The sequence below is a fragment of the Rousettus aegyptiacus genome, unplaced genomic scaffold (genome assembly GCF_014176215.1).
Source record: "Rousettus aegyptiacus isolate mRouAeg1 unplaced genomic scaffold, mRouAeg1.p scaffold_m13_p_6, whole genome shotgun sequence".
Lineage (NCBI taxonomy): Eukaryota > Metazoa > Chordata > Mammalia > Chiroptera > Pteropodidae > Rousettus > Rousettus aegyptiacus.
Genome location: NW_023416309.1, coordinates 24,002,198 through 24,018,993, shown reverse-complemented (window position 1 = coordinate 24,018,993; position 16,796 = coordinate 24,002,198). Strand labels below are relative to the sequence as shown.

Below are 16,796 nucleotides of genomic sequence, written 5' to 3'. Positions count from 1 at the left end.
CTTACAAATTATGCTTATTATCGCCAGTCCTCTGGTCTTATAGAATGGACTAACAGGGTAATCAAAACTCTGTTGGCAAGACTCACAGTCTTTCAGTCTGCCTTGGCCTATAAGGCTCTTCTCTTCGTATTGCTCAACCTAAGATCTACTCCCTCCAGCAAACATAGACTGTCTCCTTTTGAAATTATTCCTGGTAGACCCATGAGATTAGTTCAAGAAATATATGAACCTGCACTGCTGAAAGGAGACCTCCTGATTTACTGTAAAATACTTAAGACTAACTCACAGCCCATAAAGCAGTCTTTCCATAGCATGCTCTCGGGAGACCATCATGATCTCCGACTTGCAGATTGTGTCTACTGAAAATGCCATCTCCATAAAGATGCCCTTTAGCCCCAAGGGAAAAATCTTACTACTAACCAGTATCAGGTGTTACTACTACTAAAGATCTTAAGCCAAAAATCTCTAAACAACCTAAGACTACCAATGGAAGTCTCATTCTGGGATTGAAGCAGATGGCACCTGATGGAGACGGCTCTCCCAAGACCCCTGACCAGGACAGTCATACATGATTCCACCCAGAAACACTTACACCTGGCCCCTCCTTTAATCCCTTTAATTGTCTTTGCTTCATTTACTGATTACATTGCTATCATAACCTAATTTGGGCATCAACTAAAATCTTTTTTTCCCCCAAGGGAGAGTGTGAACACAGTTCCCCACTACCACAAATTATGCAATCAGGTTTCCCACATTTGGGGAAATTGCAGGGGTCAGCACATCCGGTGTGCAATGGATAAGCCTTGCCCTTGATCATAGTATCTCCCCTGCCAAGTAAGTATTCAACTAAAATCTTAAGAAAACATTCTTTCTTTTCCTAGCTCGTTAGTCTAATTTCAAGATGCACATTTTCAGATTCTTATGTCTGCTTACTACAATGACTGCCCCATATTTCCTTCAACACCCTTTTGCTCCTATTGTCCAACAATTATCCAACAGTGCAACTACACGATACAGAGGACCACAGTCAAGCCTAGAAATGTACCTTGTCCAAATGGAAACCAGGACCGATTCCCCAGCTGGTTATTATTTCACATTCCGGGTGAGAAGGAAGAGCAGGAAGGAAACCACTTGGAGTCCTGGACTTAAACCATACTAACTGTCCCTAAAAGGCAAACACAACTAATGAAGCGCTGGGGCCTCTGAATCATATCAGCAGCATGGCCATCAAAAAAGGACATCCTCTGGCCTTAAAGGCCTTAACAATTTATTATATATAGTCCAGCACATGCCAAAGAGCTCCTCCAAAGTTATCACAATTTAGATATGGTGAGCACTGGAATATGTTTTAGCAAAGGAAAGCAATCAGTTAGAGATATAATGGATTGAGCAGAGAATCACAGAAGTCTGAAGCCAAAAGGAAATTTGGAAATCGAGCAAATTGGCTGTGCTCAAGCCAAATCTAATCTCTAGATCTCTAGAGGTGTTTTGTTTGGCTCACTCAATTTTTATTTCATTTTATTTTTAGCAATTTTGAATGAATTTCCAATGTTTTATAACTGAAAGATTTCACACAAAAATCCGAATTTCCAGATTCTCTTGGTAAATCAGAAGGTCTGGCAACACTGGGCCCTCGTTCTTACATAACAGTTAGCTGGAACTGAGCAACTTCGGCCTTCATCGAATGGGCATGTTCTCTCCAGTTCCTTTTACTTCCAAATGCCTCCCCGACATAAGCCAAGATTGACTGACACTTAGAGTTTCTCCTGTGCTCTCCTGACACTCTCCTGCAATTTGCTTTGTTCATATGATGCCAGTATCAAGATCCCTTACTGACCAATCCAGGGAATAATCACCTGTTTCCAAGTTTTTCTCTCAGGTTCAGAAGAGAAAACGGCAGAATTTGTAAACTAATCAGAGTCTGAGAACAGATAAAAAAAGTTCTAGAGCTTTAATAAAGTGAAATATAGGCAAAATGAGGACCAGACACTTAGCTATGAATTGGTATAATCATCTTCCTATATTCTAAACTTTTATCCACACCCTCTATATTGCCAGTCTCTTGATTCATCTTATCTTTGCTCCACACAACCTATATCCCACAAAGCTTAGCCCAAACAGCAGTTTTCTGATGATGTTATCTACACTGGTTTGTTCTTTTAATGTTTTGCATAATCTGTACATGATTATGTAGAGCCCAATCAATATATACACATTAGTATGTAGTGTACACACTAGTGTACTTGCTATATTACTTTCAGAATAAAAATCAAGACTCATGGCAACACATATGAGATGCAGAAATACAAAAAGATCTGGTATCTTTGGGGTTTATTGGGAATAATGAGAATAATATTTAAAAATGGCACTCTTCCAGAAATCTGGCAGGTCTGGTCTTTGTATTTAATGCCATCATGTTTGTTAATATTTTTCTTATCCCATAACCCAGAGGTCCTCAACATTTTTGGCACTAGAGACCAGTCTTGTGGAAGACAATTTTTCTATGGACCAGGGGTGGGGGTGGGGGGTTGGCAGGAAGGTTTTGGGGTTTTGGAATGATTCAAGCCCATTATTTCTATTATGCACTTTATTTCTATTATTATTACATTGTAATATATAATGAAATAATTATACAACTCACCATAATGCAGAATCACATGCCACAAGATGCAATTGAACACCTAAAGTACATCAACTCACTTGCCACTATAAAGTCTACCACTGTCTTTTGCCACTCACTGATCAGTTTTCCGTATGAGTCTGCAAGCAATTGATTTATTTTGTTCTCTTTACAGTCAAACTTCTCTGCTAAGGTTAATCTGTATTTGCAGCTGCTCTCCAGCACTAGCATCACCTCCTCAGCTCCACCTCAGGTCATCCGGCATTAGAGTGAGCAACCTAGAACCCTCGCATGAGCAGCTCACAGCAGGGTTCGTTCCTATGAGAATCTAATGGCTGATGATCTGAAGTGAATCTGAGGTGGTGATGCTAGCACAGGGAAGCAGCCGCAAATACAGGTGAAGTGAGGAAAAGGGGATCAAATGTAGATGGTTAGGGGGAAAGTGCAGTGGGTAAAGGGGATCAAATATATGGTAGCTGAAGGAAACTGGACTTTGGGTGGTAAGCACACAATAGAATATACAACTGTCAAATTATAACGTACACCTGAAAATTATATAATTGTATTAACCAATGTTATCCCAATAAACTTAATTAAAAAAAATACAGGTGAAGCTTCATTCGTTTGCCCCTCTGCTCACCTCCTGCTGTGCAGCCCGGTTCCTAACAGGCCACAGACCTATACTGGTCCTTGGCCCAGGGGTCGGGGACCCCTTCCATAACCATCTTCTCTTAAAGAGTTTAAGAGTTTCTTTTGAGTGGGTCATAAAAGCGCAAGATCATAAAATAGTTTAAAGTGTCAAAACATTGTATAAAGTACAATTAATCAGAAAGATGTATAAGGTACAACGTGATGAGTGTAGTTAACATACTGCATTATATACACAAAAATTGCCAAGAGTAGATCTTAAAAGTTTTCATTAAAAAAATTCCAACTGTGTGTGGTGATGTATGTTAACTAACCTTATTATGGTAATCATTTTACAACATATAAATATACTAAATCATGCTGTACACCTAAAAGTAACAAATGTTATATGTCATATCTCAATTAAAGGAGGATGCAAAGGCAAAAACAGAGAAGCAGGCCCAATTTCTAACCACCATTCATAACAGTTATCATGTAGTATGCCCTTGTTATTTTATAGCACAATTGTTCAAAGAATAAGTTCTCAAGACTGACTTCTTGGGTTTAAATCTTGCTCTCATCATTTACTTAGCTGAGTGACCTTAAAATTCTCAGTCTGAGATAAAAGTAATGCCTCTATGAAATAAAGTGTGTGGCTCACTTGACATATAATGTTTAACAAACATTAATAATAATAATAATAATTATTATTATTGGCAGTTGAAACAGAGAATAGAAGGTGTTTACTCTGCATATTGGTCCAGGAAAGTAGAGGTCATTTCCTATCCAAAGTTTTAATCAGACTAAGAGTTGTTACGCTGTAAGATTGCAGAGTTAGAAGGGAGAAACTGGATTTAAATAAAAATTAGATTTAAATAATGGGTCATTTCTTCTGGAAAACTAACATTACCATACCTTCATTTCTAGAGGTCTAGAGATCAGATTTGGCCTGAGCACTCCCCCCAAAAATGAAGTTTATTTGGAACATGATATTCTTCCATAATATCATTTATAGGAACCAAACACAATTGAGATTTTATTCATTTACTTATTTTAGGGGGATGCTTACAAAATCGAACTTCAAGATATAAACTACAGTTACAGATGCTGACATTATTGGTATAAATATAATAATACCATCAATCACATTTTCTTAGCATGGCTTGCTATGTTCTCCATAATCTAGCTCCATCCGACTTTCCAGTCTATCTATCTTAAATTCCAGGCTCCAGCCACTCCACCCTGCTCTGCTGTCTTTGAACACACCACACTTCCATATCTCTGTGCTATTCCCTTGTGCCAGCAGGCCTCCTGTCCATTGAGGAAATCCTCTTCCTTCAAGTACCAGCTCCAACGCTACATCCACCATAAAACTTTTCTGTTCTTAACCCTGACTGAACCTCTCCTTTTCTCCGCTTTTCTCAAAAACACAGTTGATGTCGTTGCCATGTGAGTCCATTTACACTATTTTGTATTGTAGATATCTGTAAACATGCCTATCTTTCCCCATAGGCTAAACTCTTTGAAAGCAGGGACCATGTGTTCTTTCCAGGAACTTAAGTTTTAGAGTTCAGTTTCATAATCTACAAGGAATACTTTGATGTCAACAAAGAATCTCCCAAAGAAAAGGCCGGCTAGCTCAAAATACATGCATTCTTGCAATTTTTATTAAAGTCGCTAGGTGATACTTTCTTGGAAAGCTATAGTTATACAAGACATTTCTTTTGCACACTCCCACTGGCTTTTTATACCCAATGCATTCTATAAATTAAGTTCAAGAGATAGCTCACTTGAAAAAAAGACAAAAATTGGAGAATTCAAAGATTAGGGGTGAGGAAATAAAGCTTTAAAATCTGACCATGTCTAATTATCATCCTCTAGCTTTAGTTTCATGCAGATCACCCCAAAGCACCATGATCTGCCCTGATACAGACTCAGACACCAACCAATGCACATCATCAGCAAGTTTCTATGTGTCCTAGAGGCCCAGGTGCCGGCATCTTCCGCTCGGTTGAGCAGGTTGCGGTCCTGCGTTCGCCGGTGGCTGACCTGCTGGTGCTGAATTTGGCGCAGCGGTGCAATTCTCCCGCCCCGAGCTCTGCTTTCCTCACAGCCCAGGAGCACCCGTGGCGCCCCAACTCCGACCCTCCCAGGGGCACCTGAGGGCACCGACTCCCAGCCAGGGTCCTGGGGGCCTCACTGCCCTCTGGGAAATGGGGGCCCACGTGGGGTCACATCCCCTCTACACCCTGCTCTGCCACCAGCAGCCCCAGAAACTGTCTCGGGACATATCTCCACACTGAACCCCATCCGAGGACGCTGTCCCCACGCCCCCCCCCCCTCTGCAAAATGCCGCAGATTCCTGGGAAAACCTGCCCACCGCGAAGAAGCACTCCATCAAAAAAGGGTTGTCAAGGGGTGGGCGCGAACGCAGCAAGTACACTCAAGCCCTCAGCCCACACTCAACACAAGAAACCGGGTCCAAGTTGCTTGACCGCTAGTGACAGTGTCGTCGCCTCCTCCTCCAACTCAGAATCGGAGGAGTTACCTCTCGCCTCTGGGAGGCTAGAAAGCACGATAGCTGTTGACCCTTAGGACCCTCCCCGTGAGCTCCAGTCCTTTACCTGTGTACCGGCCTTGGTGGGGGACTCTGGGGCGCAGCACAGGGAGCGGTGCCCCGGGAGAACCCGGCGGGTGGTGCCGTAGGGACCTCGGCTGCTGCTCTCCCGTGCAGCTCCAGGCCTGCCGAGCGACTTTTTATCCAGGGGCCCGGGCCAAGCCCCGGCCCAGCCCCGGCCCCGGGCCCTGCTGGAGTATTGGGCAATCGGTCCCGCTACGCACTGCCTGGGGAGCCGCCGCCCTCTGCCTCGGCCGAACTCCGCAGCAACGGCGGCCACATGGAGGGAGGGCGACGGACCCCTCGTCTGGTCTCTACCTTCTATTTCTCCTCCTCCTCCTGGTGAGGTTAAACCCTGTGTTCCCCCCTCCCCCTCTCTTCTTTTTGGGGCACCCCGGCCAGCTTGAACCGGTTATGACTGCGCGTGTGGCTGGGGGAAGGAGGAGGAGGCGAAGGAGATGGAAGCGGAAAAGCGGGCTGTAGGGGCGCTGCTTCAGCTCTCGCGGCTCGGGCTCGGAGCTGAGCAGGACCAAGTAGGCCAGGCGGAGGAAGGGCACCGCCGGGGCCCAGCCCTGACCCGGCCCAGAGCCACCAAGGCAGCAGCAAGGCTTGGCACTACCCAACAGGCACCCTCTGCGCGCGCACACGCGCGCGTCCCTCAGCGTCTTTGCGCCGTGCCCCACACCTGGTGCCTGCGCCGGCCCGCCAAGGACCGTGCACATTAGCTGGGAGCCGGGTTCTAGAGATGAGTACTAGTTGCCTCTGGTCTCCTAGGCTCCTGGGACCGCCAGGCTCCCTTCTGGCCGGAGCTGTATACCCACCTGGCAATGATCCCAGAGAAACGGGCACCAGAACTCTGTGGAGTCCAGTGCTCCTGGACAGTGAAAAGTGAGGATGCCAAATGCTGTCCTTTGTGACAACTCCACAGAAAGGAGGGTGCCCACATTTCATACAGCGTGTTGAGGAAGAGAGGCTGCATTCAAGGACATTCCTTCTGTTCTGCAAGGTGGACAGCACTGGCAATACACTCCTATCCTTGGCTGAAAGGCACTGCACTGGAGTGCGCTGTATCCCCCACAGAGAGCCTCTGCAGCAGATGGGACAGCCCAGAGGTACCAGGGACTCACCGGGTGTGAGAACCCTCTAAAGTAATATACACTTCTTGGTTTCCTGTGTGTGTATATATTTTTAAGATGGGGCACCATACCTTCTCCTAGCGTTTCAGACCAGGCTAGGGGCATCTATCACCAGGATGAGGATTCCCTTGTACACTGAACACTCTGGTTCTGACTTAGACAAAGACCCTACACTTTGCAAAGTGTTGGTTTCTGAAGTCCAGGTCAGGCTGCCTAAATTTCTCGGTTTTCTCATCTTGCCTGCATCAAGAATCCAGTCTATGTGGGATGAGAATTATGAGAATTTAAAACAACAACATCAAAAACAAACAAACAAACAAACAAAAAACTGTAGACCCTGGCCATACATGTCAAGTTTTCTTACAGATATGAAAACAGCTGTTCATCCCTTTGCCCCACACTATTCCTTTCTACCTAATTTACTGAGAATGGCTGGTATTATTTTGTTTTGTCCTAAGAGGGAGAAAGATTAAAGGGGCGGGGTGGGGGAAGGTAACCATAAAATAAGAGGGAAGTGGCCCCAGTTTCTGGAAGGAAAAATGAAGAGGTGATGCTGTCAACACCATCAAATTTTTTTTTTTTTCTTCAGGGAAGGGATACAATAGGGGCTTCGCAACATGTCTTATTTTTGAACATGATGGTTATTCAAGTCGTTTGTGGTTATTTGAGTGTGTTCACTTTGTAATGAAGCATTGACTTGTACACTGATAATTTGTGTACTTTATATGGTTCAATAAAAGATATTTTTAGAAAGCTTTTTCTTTGATTCAAATACCCCCTAACCACCAGAACAAATGTCCTCTGGATAGCTGGTCAAACCAATCAATGTAAATGAAATTATATTTGGAGAAAAAGAAACCCTGCTTGAAAAATATTTGTGTTCACTAATTGAGTTCCAAAGTTGCCATGTTCCTGATCTTATTGCCACCAAATTTTCCAAGATTTCTTTTAAAGAGAGTATATAATCAGCACTCCATGTCTGCTTGGGCCAGTCCATGCCTATCAGCTAAGAAATGAAAATGAGCTTATCCTAACACACAGCATGGAACAACTTCAGTGTAAGACTGGATTCTAGAGGTCAAAAACTCAAATGGCTGGAAGTCCAGGTTTAATGTAATGAATGAAGTAGGCAGAAGGCAGCCAGAGAACTTAGGAAGCATGAAAGTTGGCTCTGGGGCCAGTGGCAACTTGGCTTAGGGAATTGCTGCCAGGCTAGAATGTGAATGTGCATTGTTCAGTCAAACCTCAGCAGAGCATTTAGACATGCAAGAGAATTCAGAAATCTAATCCAAACTTGATGCTTGACCTATGAATGGAATTTGACCCAGAGAAGCTAAGGATATGTTCCTGAATGGGATGGAGAGCAGGTTGGCAGAGACAAGACTAAAATCAACCTCCCTACCATTCAGAGTTTGTATCACTGATGACATGAAGATGTAAGATCTGCTTGCAAGGTAAGGGTCAGAAAACTTCAATATTGCTGGCTTTACAACTCTGTACAGCCTCTGCCCTTTGAGTCTCTGTTGGGCCCAGAAATCAATGTACTTTCAACAGGATGCAGTGAGAGAAAAAGACAGATGATTTAATAAACTGGATTTAACTGAGCCTCCCCCACCCCCAATCCTCCCAGGAAGACAGAAACCTTAGGAAAAGCCTTTAAAGAAAAATTGATGCAGAGGTGATGCCCTAAATGAAGGAATTTGTTCTTCGCCTGTATTATGAAGAATTTGTTAAGAAGTTTATGATTTGTTATTTCTAAGGTTTCTCCTTCTTAGATGATGAGCTGCTTCAATCTTCTAGAGAATAAAATGGAGAAATTAACGTAAAATTGTTCTGTGCTCCTCATCCCAGCAGAAACAGAGGACAGAGGAAGGCATGCTTTCGTCAGGGGATGGTAGGACATTTATATAGCACCTGAGTTGCTGGTCCAAAGTCTGCCTGGCTGACCGGACTTTTCTTCCTGACTTATTATCAGAGCAGGTTGATTTTCTTTTGTATACATTTCTTTTGTACAGGCGCTGTACTTTGAAATAAAAGTAACTAAAGAAAATAGAATTTAGAGTTTTTATAGCAGTTAGCTCAGAGATCTAAAGATCATTCTATTAATTCCATTTCTTTCTTTCACACTCTAACAGATAAAAATAATCAGAAAATAATAGAATTGGATAAATCATTCCTGCTGATGCTTATAGAGCTTTTGTTGAAAAGGACAAATTTTCAGATGTTAAAAATGACCTTCGTTGTTATTACTGGTGGCCCTAGGAATGAGCGAGTTGTCTCATCATAGGGTTAAGATAAGAAAGCTAAGAAAAGTAAGGATAAAGATTAAGAAAAGAAAGTCCAGCAGCGGTTTAGCATTGCCTTCTGCTGCACAGTAGTATGTGGGCCCAAACCGTGTGTGATTGGTTCCTGGTGTCACACTCACTGAACAGCTATAAAACGTAAGCACCCCTGTAGGGAAGAATGACCTTAAAGACACGCTGTATAGTATTTTTCTTGAAATTCTCAAGAATATTTTTTTTTCATCTTTTCTTGCCTTTACTTTCATTTTAGGGGAAGGGGAAGAGGGATAAAATGCTATTCTTTGAGTACGTGGTAATTGCCAAGAACTATGCTATCTCATTTACTCCTCAAAGTAATCTCACGTGGTCAAGTGTCATTAACTCCATTTTACAGATGAGGAAACTAGATTTCAGAGGGGTTAAGCTACTTGCTGAGCCACTCAATCGATAAGTGATGTGGTAGGATTCAGGACCTGCCTGGGCTATAGATAAGCCTGTGTTCTTCCCACTCTACCTTCGGAAAATGATTCAAGCCTGGTAAGAGCTAATGCTGAGGACTGACATCTTACATAACTCATCTAAGGCTCACAATAAACCTAAGAAGTGGTTGCCATTTTTACCAGCTACGGCTGATGAAAATGAGCTAGAGAGAGGTTAAATAATTTGCCCCCAACTGCACAGTTAATGAGGGGTAGACTGGGGTTCAAATTCAGTCATCCAGGTACGGAGAACCAGGCTGTGAACAACCTCTCTATATTCTCATGAAAGTGGAAATCAGAAATGTGAAATTACATAGAATGTGCATGCCCTGCATGTATGTATATTACACTTTCTTTCTGACTTGCACTACATGGTTTCAAGGCCATAACCAAGCAGAACCTATATCTTTATATGTACCAGTTACCAAAGCACCCAGTCTATCTCCATGTATAGAACTCACGATACTTGTAATGTGCTCATTGTTGTTTGCACAGTAAAACTAAATGAGAGCAAGTACCAGGTCTGCCCTGTTCATCACTGTTCCCTAGAGTACAGTGAATGACCGAATGAGTAAACAAATGTGCATGCTTAAATGGTCAGTGACTTTTTTTGCTGTAACAGATCATTAAATTCTTCTGCTGACTTACTATGCCAAGTTCTATTCTATTCTAAATAATTATAAGAACTGTCTCATTTAATCCCATAAGGCAAGTACAACCCGTTTAACAGATAAGATACTAAGGCCCCAGGGGTTAAATGAGCTGTCCAAAGTCAGAGAACACCAAAGGGGCAGAGACAGGGGGCAAACACAGGCAATGTGAGTCCAAGGTCCACATTTGCAAAACTATCGACCTTCTCTTTGCTTGTCCACCGCTTTATCCCAAGATCCGGTACAGTACTTGGCACACTGTAGATTCCAAAAGTATACTAAAAGAAGAAAGGAGAAAATTCCGTCATGTGTCCAGGACAGTTTGAAGCCATTTCTCATGTTTTAATTCACTCATGGAATTGTGTATGATACAAATTCAGCTCATATGATCTATGATGCAATCATATTAGAGACTAGATTAGCAGAGAAAGGTATATGCCCAAAGGCGGGCTTTGAGTTTTAAAGTACCAATGGATCCAATTTCTTCTTGTGAAAATACAGATGGAATTGTTGAATATGATTTTAAAATAAACATAACACCATGAATTGAATTTTTTTTAATGAAACAGTGTCAGTTTTTTTGAAGTGCCTCTGCTTATGTGTCTGACTTTTGTGTATTACATAACAAAGTTCAGACAGCTCCAAACAATATTTCAGTTCAAAATGTTAAGTTTTATCCTTCTTCTCTTCATCATTACATTGATATTGGAGAATAAGCATGACCTCTACTCTATGTACAGGGTTTATATAGCCCCAGATTTGTGAACAGTCCAAATACTTTGCCCTGGTTTCATTAAGTAAACTTTTTTTAAAAAAAATATGATCACCTTAGATCTATTCAACATGCTGCAACTTGGTTTTGTTGGGTATAATTTAGAAAATGGTGGTTAACCCAGAAACTAAAAGTTATAAAGATAAAATATGCTCTTGAGGAAAAATGTAAAATCAAGCATGTTCCATAGAACTTGAATGTAGATTGAAATTGATGCAGATAGAATCAATCTAACAATATAAATGAATTTTGTTGAAGATTCGAAGTTCCAGAGGAAAGAGTATGACTGGCCTGACTTGGGCACTCTAACCATTTGTCAGTGAAGGGAAGATGGAGAACCTTGAGAGGACTCACTTAAGGGAGAGGTAGTTCTCCAAAAAGAAACTAGGGTGCTGATGAGCCAAAACACAATAAATGTGCTCTACAGTGGGTCAGACCATGTGTGTTGTTGTCTCCATGTGAAGGCTTTATTCAGGAAACAGAGAGGAATCAATGAAGAAATCTGAACAGCAGGATGATATGGCTGGAAATTATCACTCTTAGAAACCACATTGGAAGATGGTGGGAGAGAGATGAGTAAGAAGCCTGATTTAATAACAGGTGAAAAAATATGAAAATGTAAAACCTATAAAATTATTAAAAGATAAAGGACCAATTTGAGAGATTAAGAAGTACCATGCAACTGATGGATATGGGGTTTGGTAAAAAGAAAGCCTTAGCATGGCTTCAAGATTTCTCATAAGAGTGTGTAAAGAATTGTTGGAAATTGGGGAGGATGCCTCACACTGCAAGATCCTCTAGAATAGTCCAAATTTCAAATATTATATCTCATTTTTCAAAAAAACATAAAAAAAATTGAAGACACTCCAAATCTAAAATACATCTCCAAAAAAAAATTTTTTTTTTTTCAGTTAGAAATAGTACAGATTTCTTTTGTCAGACTCAAGTTTTCTGACTCATGGTTGGGATAATATATGTTCGCAGATGACTGAACACATGCAACAGAAACAAAAAATGAGAAACCTGTTCAGTACCAGTATAGTGTATAGTGGTACCTACAAAGTAAAAGCTAAAGTTTCATTGTAAATAGGCCTGTGCTAAGAAAGAGGAATCTGGGTTGATTATTAGGTTAAAAAGATCTTAGAAGGAAGGGGACAGATCCTTTGGCAGAGACAAGCAAATATCGGTCAAATCCCAGATATACAGCTGGCTCAGACAGAGACATTCTATTATCCACAACAAAAGTCATCACTCCTTACTTAAAGAAAAATCATTACATTTCTAAATCTAGAGTGGTATGACCCACAGTACAAATACTGGCATTTCGGCACCCCCCAAGACTCTGGCACCCACCAAATGAAAGCTGAATTAACTCTCAGCATCACATACGGTGATAGTTATGGGCATTTCCTTCAATAGAACCTGGTCCTCCAGACTTCCCTGGGGCTCAAAGAGGATGCTTCTGGGTATTTTAACATTCCCAGGATATTTTGTGCTTTATTCCCCTTAGCCACACATGGTTATGAAAGCTATTTTTGAGATTGCTGAATTCGAATCAGTCTTAGAACCAGAATAGGCCTTGGAGATTAGCAGGTACAACCTCACCTTGATGCAGTGTTTAATCTACTAATTTTTCAGCTGGAGAAATAAAAGCTCCAAAGGCTGAATGATAAGAGGTGAAGGAAATAGAGGATAAGAGCATACTGCCTGAAGCCAAGACTACCTATTAGCTGTGTAACCTTGATGAGGTCTCTTATTATATCTGTGCTCGTTCCTTCATTTGCAAAAAAAGGAGGAAAATAATATCCATTGCGTATAGTGGTTGTAAAGATTCAGTGAATTAAACTAGATAAAATAGCCTAAAACATATCACTATATATGTACTTACTTTCACAAGTATACCAAAGAACTCCAACTAGGGTTACAATACTCCCTCTCCTATACATAAAGAGGAAAATTCTATTTATTGACAAATTTAGAGTTATAACAAATGGTTGTCATATAAACATCCTTTCAGGATGTCTCATCAAAACCTGCATCTGAGTTCTTGAAATTCATTCAAGAAGAGTTTCTGTACTGACAGGCAAATATGATAACCAGACCAGGAAATCAATAAAGTTCAGCAGCCAATAAAGTCTGAAGATCAGCCTTTCAACCAAGAAGACTTGAGTCATTCCTCAGATGTCAACTTGGGTCCATCTTCTGTCAACAATGGTCTTAACAAACTGAAGGGTTGGATTCTGACTTAGATGTAATTCTCAGACAGGCTGCTAGTTCAACTTTTCCTTGGCTGATCAATTATTTTTCAACAGGTTCTTCAGCCAACTGTGTTACAGTATAACACAAAATAAATGGAGAAATGAACTTTGCTGTGGGGTGGAAAAAGAAATACCCAATGAAACTCCTGTCTTGCCAACAACTAAAATCTGCAATAAATTTGACTCATGAAGTGTGGCCCAAATAGTGTATTTTATAAGGAGAAGTATGCAGCTAATGAACACCAAGAGCCAAAAACTCAGCTTGCCCAGGGTCTGCTTATGGAAAATGACCTATAAGAATCATTTGTACTACAAGTAGTCCTCCAACCACACCAGTAATAGAGTAAATCTCCTTAAATAGAAAACAGTGAGGAAGATATCCAGCACCTTGAACACTCCTGGCTTAGAGTAGGTATCCAGGGAGTACTAATTAAATAAATCTAATCTCCATCAATGAAAAAGTATCTTATGTTAACTTGGATCTTTATTATCTGCCCTAAGGTACTTGAAGGAAATGTGAGTAATTTCATACATAATTAATTTTTGACATGAAGTAAATAATATAAAGAACCAAATAATCAGTTGTGATTGCTAGATGGCACAGAGATTTAAAGAAAATAGATGAAGGTTTTAAAAATCAAATCGAATTAAAAGAAAGGGAGAAAATGCTTTTATTTTTATCCTACTCATTTAACATTTGAGAATTAGCAGGTGATGAATTTTTTCTTTTCCCCCTAGAGATCAAGAGAAAACTCTTCCAAAAACTATAGATGTGAGGCAGCCATTTTGTAGAATAGTTTGGCAGTTCCTCAAAAGGTTAAAAGTAGAATTACCATATGACCTAATAATTCTGTTAATAGATATATAACCAAAATAAGTGAACACATATGCCCTTACAAAAATATGTGTACATGAGTGTCCATAGCAGCATTATCCATAATTGCCAAAAAGTGGAAATAATCCAAATGTCCATCAACTGATGAATGGGTAAATAAAATGTGGTATATCCATACAAAAGAATATTATTTGGCCACAACAAAGCCAAATACAAAAAGCTATATATTGTATAATTATATTTACATAAAATGCCCAGAATAGGAGATACTTAGGGCTGGCAGGTGGGGGCTTTGAAGGAGGGTACGTTGGGAGGAAATGGGGAGTAACAGCTAATGGTTATTAATAGATATGGGATTTCTTTTTAGGGCGATGAAAATGTTCTAAAATCTATTGTGGTAATGGCTGCACAACTCTTTAAACATACCAGAAATCATTGACTTGCACACTTTAAATAGATGAATTGTATGGTATATGGATTACATCTCAATAAAGCTGATATATATATATTTTTCCTCTCTTTAATTCCCCACCCCTACTTCCACCCATGACATATGAATGTTGCCGTCTCCCTTTAAGAAATGGATCTCTGAAGGCGGGGTGTCTCCTCCCACACTCTCGCAGCATGCACCCGGGGCCTGGCACCCCCCGCGCATTCAGGGGGCCTGGCACACCCGGGGCTTGGCACACCGAGGGTATGGTCCATGGCTCCACCTGGGGTGTGAATCCAGGACCTTCTGTATGTAAAGCAGACCTGCTAACCACTACACTATGGAGCCACCTGAGCTGACATATTTTTTTAAAAACTACAACAGATGCAATTTTTGCTCTGCTTATGGCTTTTTAAAAGCTGTCCTAAAAACATGGCTTTTTGATTCAACTAGTGGAGTGAAGTTGCTGCCTAACATTGTAACAAGTTAGGGGCCAGACATGATCAGCCTGGAATAACCATGGAAAAACTGCAACCCCCAGAGAGAGGGTTCACTGTTTAACATAAGTTTTGATGCGTGCCAGCACAAAGGACACAGAACACCAAGAACTCGTGTTCTTTCTATATTCTGCCATGGCAACATTTCCTTAACCACCCATGTTGTGGCACAAATGTCAGAGGAGTTATATAGTAGCTGATTTTTATCAGTCCTGAAAAATCAACTCCCCACGTGTTCACTCAGCTGTAGTCACACTGAACATTCTAATGTTTTGTTGAGCTCTACCTACCTTTGCACCTGCCATTCTCCACATCCAAAGTCCTCGATCTTCTCCCAGGTCTTCGCCTCTCTGGTTCTTCATCAGTCAAGCCTCTGCTCTAAAGCCATCTTCCCAGGAAAGTGTTCTTAGATCCTCATAGCTAAAAATTCTTCCCCCACATAAACGTTTTCTCATATTGCTCTGTTCTATTTTTGCCAAGGTACCTGGCACTATCTGAAATTCTTCTGCATTTATCAGTTTGTAGTCTGCCTCCCCCATCAGAAGGCAAGCTCCATGAGGACAGGGACTTTAATATTTCTCAGTGCCTACGAAGCTACCAGACAGGCAGTGAGAGCTTGATAAGTATTTATTGAGTCGGTGATCTCCACGGTGCAAGTCTTAATCAACTTTGTAAACAACATGCAAAAGGTCAGTGTCTGTACCTTGAGATCGCACCTTATACAGGAGTCTAGGGACACTGACACACGAGAGAATAATCTGTGGGCACCTCCTGGCTGAAAGGGCAAATGGCTCAGACTGGAAACCCAGTTGGCCACCAAGAACTTCCTGTACTCTTGCACTAATCATTCCTTGCCATATCTCAAGTCAGAGCGAGCTCAAGAGCCTTTCCTGTGGGTTTATAAATAAGTCTGGGCTCATGGCTGATCTCAGACTGGCCTATATGGCAACTTGCCCTCAGCTTGCTTAGTTAATAGAACTGTAAGGTCAGCAAATAACAGTCACACAGAGAGTAACCCACACCAAAAACCTGGTCTACCTTGTCACACAAACACCACACATTTAAGATACTCTCTCAAACCTTTACCCCAGTTTCTACAGAAGCAGTTTATCACAAGCATGACCCAGAGTTAGGTTTTATTTTACTCACTGAATCCCTGGGTATAGGATTAAGATGCTTCATTGCAGAGTAAACTTCTCGCCTTCCAAATAAGGAGCTAGTGGAAATTAACTTCTCTGGCTCGATATGAGGAAACATAACTGAATGGTTAAGAATAGTGTTCTAAGGCAAATGATTTTGAGTTGAAGGGCTTGGTTCTCTCAGTTCCTAGCTGTGTCACCACAGTCAGGATGTCCTGTGTAAACTTGAGCATTTTACTTAATTCCTCTGAGCCTGTACCTCCTCTTCTGCAAAATAGAAATACCTCATAGACTCATTAAATTACATAATGTATGCAAAACACTTAGCACAGTGCACTCTTATTAAAGCTATTACCATTAATAACAAGGATTCTAGCAGGTGTTTTCTGACCTCACTTCTCAAATCCAGAAATCCCCCTTTAAGGGACCACAGAACTGGAAAGGATGCAAAACC

The 16,796-nt window shown here is 41.2% G+C and overlaps 1 protein-coding gene, 1 long non-coding RNA gene and 1 pseudogene across 5 annotated transcripts in view; 1 reads left to right on the top strand and 2 right to left on the bottom strand.

Annotated features, from left to right (window-relative positions):
- Window positions 1-16,766, bottom strand: part of SLC16A9 (solute carrier family 16 member 9) — a 54,183-nt gene extending 37,417 nt beyond the window's left edge. Inside the window, exon 1 of one of the 4 annotated variants that reach the window (XM_016127639.2) lies at window positions 15,494-16,766. The gene's annotated coding sequence lies outside the window, so the exon portion shown is untranslated. Of the gene's footprint in view, window positions 1-5,871; window positions 5,980-15,493 lie in introns of those variants that run through there. The other 3 variants (XM_016127636.2, XM_016127644.2, XM_016127640.2) reach the window with 3 other exon arrangements.
- On the bottom strand, window positions 696-842 carry LOC118604356 (annotated as a pseudogene).
- On the top strand, window positions 6,103-7,917 carry LOC118603975. Its single transcript, XR_004951553.1, has 2 exons — window positions 6,103-6,206; window positions 6,639-7,917. It is a non-coding gene; the product is annotated as an uncharacterized LOC118603975 (long non-coding RNA).
- Window positions 16,767-16,796: the final 30 nt, after the last annotated feature.